Here is a 3596-nt window from a genome sequence, read left to right on the forward strand (position 1 = left end):
TGACGACGGGCCTGTATTTCAATAGACGCCATCCTCAGTGTAGATAAAGTGGTACTTCAATGAGTTTACACTACATTATTAAGGCGACCTTTAAAGGAGGATTGCATACAGAACGCAAGATAAAAAAAAATGATGAACTCTAGTCATAGGAACATGTTTAATCATCAATATTATTGAGAACAACATTTGGGGAGATATATTTAGAAAAAAAGAATCAAAAAGAATTTTTTTTGCCGATTTTGTTACGTTTATTGACTATAGGTTTCAGTGTCTTTTTAGCTATTGATTGTACTGAGAAAACTATATATGCATTGTACTAGCTTTTTTTTCTTTTTCTTTTTTCACTGACTGTGTACTATCTGCGTTTTTATATTGAATGTATACCGCTGTGACTGCCGTTGCCCGCCCACAAGCGCTTGCGCTTGTGCGGGCACCCGCTATTTATTGCATGTATATTTCTCGCAATAAAGTTCATGTATGTATGTAAATACATCAAGCATAGAGGTATTTGCTTGGCATAAAATAATTTGCATAAATTAAGCATCTGGTTCAGCGGACGATGAGTCTGCATTTCAGTAGGCAGAATCCCGACAGAACCATCACTTGCATGTCTGAGATTTTACAAAGACAAATCAATAGGAAGATGGTTTGGTTTGTGGGGTTTAACGTCCAAAAGCGACTCAGGTTATGAAAGACGTCGTAGTGGAGGGATCCGGAAATTTCGACCACCTGGGGTTCTTTAACTTGCACTGACTTCGCACAGCACACGGGCGCCACTCCGTTTCGCCTCCATCGACATGCAGCCGCCGAGGGCAATGGGAAGAAGTGCAGCATCAGAGTGCAACACCGGTACCCGTGGTCGCTGCAAAAAAAAAATGTGGCAGAGGAAACCAAAATGAAATTCAAACGCGTGCAAGTTTGCTTGAGCGCCGTAGTGTCTACTCCCCTTTGAAAGCATATGACATTCAGTGCCGATAGATGGGGAAATATTTGAAGTAGCCCTTTGTGCGATTCCAATGGCTGCTTTAAAAAAAAACAAGGCACTAGGTCCGAGTGTATTGTGTGGGCTACCCACGCCGCACATTCACAGGTGCGATCCCGCTACTGCAGAACGCGGGAGCTTTTGCCTGCTGCGTTTCCGCCCTGGGCCGGTTCGCTCCTCCTTAGGCGACCTGGTCGCCACCGAGCTCCCCCGGGGCCACCATATCGGCGCCCAGCTTAGCGCGGACACCCGATCAACATGGGCAGACGTGGGGCAGGCCTCCCAGCCTCAACCCGTCCTCTAACGCCAGCCTCCAAGCAGCTGGATTACAGGGGCACGCCACTACCCCCGGCGGAGACGCGATCAATAGGGCTGGTATTTATATGCACCTAAGTCTAATTCCCTCATAGTCACAATAATTCTTTTTAAACTGGATGTTGTCTCCAGCGCACATGTGATTTCATGTTCTTATAAGGAAATTTCTGGGATCAGTTCTGATTGACAGCTGAAATATCAAAGTGCTAAAATATACGCTCGCGCAATGGCGTCTGGTTTTCGCTCAGTGGCGCCAACCTCGGTACTAAACCGGAGATTCGATACCTGTTCGAAAGATGGGAGGCCGATGCAAAGAGCGCGATATTTTGAATGGCCTTAACACATAATAGAATGGCTATACTTAACATCTCGGATAGTTGATCCTCTAGAGCGCCTGCTCTTTGTTTCAAAATTATGGAAGCGAACATTCTTGCACGTGCGTATGCAAATCCTAAACCATGCTCGGTGGAAAGAAGTTTCGTCTTGACGAGACCGCAGTTTGAATATTTCGATGTGCAAGAAATGGAGCACCGCACGATAACCTGCAAGAAATTTACATTATCGTAAATCACCCAAGTTCGTTTAAGGGAATTGGCCTTTTCTGCCTCTCAGGTTATTCGAGTTATGGGTGTTTCCAAAGAATTATCGCCTTTACATAAAGAAAATGAATTGCGATCAATTTACTCATTTTTATAAACGATATCGAATAGTTCTCATAAGTTATTATATAGCCTTGATGCTCGTCTGCTAATATATTACTTGCAAATATTGTTACTGTTGAGCAGCCTGAATTTCCCTAAGGAAGAAATACTGTGCAAATACAGAGAATTTCTCTTTAAACCACCACGGATACTAAGACAGTGCTATGACTAAGGAGAATATTTTTGCCTGCACTACATAGACAATACCGAACAAGTGTATCAATGCGATCGAAGGGGAAATGTGTTTAAATACAGCTTCTTTATTTGCGCAATGCTTCAGTAGGATGGCGTGCCAAAGGAAAACGTTAAGGGACTCCATCTTTTATATTTCATATACAAAATCTTCTTATTGAACTTTTCAAATTTTTGTCTTTATTGCCGTTACGTATTATCCCAGTTAGAGCATTACAGCGTGAAGGAAATATGAAAATATCCGACAAAACACTTCTATGAGTCTCATTTTTTTCGTCGTTCACAACCTGTTTTGTATTAAATTCGGTGCTGTTATCCTTTTGATTTCATTCTTCTGCCCAAATAAAAGCAATAGAGGAACTGAAGCCGTACCTAACAAATTACAAATAGACATCAGCTGCTGAGTGCTCGCGTGATGCGGTTTGTTACTGAAGTAGAACTTGTTGCTGGCTAGTTGGTTCATGATCGTACGGGGAAAGTAAGCGCAAACAAAGAGACAAACACAAGAGAGGAGACAAGACAACGCGCTACTGGCAACTGATTCTTTTATTGAAATCGACACACAATATATAAGAACATCGTCACACCACCTATCGGCTCCCTACGCGTCAGAAGGCAATATTATCTAACATAAAATTCCATGTTCAACCTAGGTTGATCTAAACCCGATAAAAACACCTTACTCTTTAAAAACAACAAATCGACACGTGGTACGTAAAAGGACAAAGAAAAAAAACAAACAAACAATAAGCAATAAATTTCATGTTTACCATAGGGTGGACTAAAACCGATAAAAACACAGATAACTTTGAAAACAAAATGACACGTGGTGTAAAGGGCCAAAGTAACATGATGGAATGAATAAGAAGCGAACAGTACTTAAAAACAACCCAACCCCCAGAAATCGTGTAACATCCTAAACCTTCTTCAATGTTTTAAGCACTATAAGCACCTTGTGCCACCACAAACAGGCAAACAAAACTTCTATGATGATGGGACCCAGTGAAACGCTGATAAGTGAAGACGACATAAAAAGCACGCGAAAGCATACAACCCATAACGAACACATGTACCAGCGTAAGCATTTACCAAAGGTTTCGTCTTCTGGATACACACAGTACATATTAGCACACCTCGTATTCTTGTTCTGTTCAGCCAAATTTTTCCAAAAAACATTCCTCACTCTTATACAGGGAACCCGAGGCATCGCTAACACAATTTTGGCCTTTCTTTCTAATCCAAAATGCCTCCTTTAGTTCGCGGGCAACACGTTCGCGGCTTTAGTCCAAAACCACCGTTCTTTCTAAAATGGGTTTGCACTGGCGATCACAGTCCTTACAATGCAGCGGCAGATTGGACCACGTTCCAGTGTTCATTGACCGTTCATGCTCCGTTAATCTTTCATT

General features: G+C 42.1%; 1 non-coding gene across 1 annotated transcript; it reads right to left on the reverse strand.

Moving 5' to 3' along the window:
- Positions 1-1037: 1037 nt before the first annotated feature.
- On the reverse strand, positions 1038-1335 carry LOC146180555 (signal recognition particle RNA). Its single transcript, XR_014700477.1, has one exon.
- Between the last annotated feature and the right edge of the window lie 2261 nt (positions 1336-3596).

The sequence above is a fragment of the Amblyomma maculatum genome, chromosome 8 (genome assembly GCF_055883805.1).
Source record: "Amblyomma maculatum isolate TAMU_Amacu chromosome 8, ASM5588380v1, whole genome shotgun sequence".
In the NCBI taxonomy this organism is placed as follows: domain Eukaryota; kingdom Metazoa; phylum Arthropoda; class Arachnida; order Ixodida; family Ixodidae; genus Amblyomma; species Amblyomma maculatum.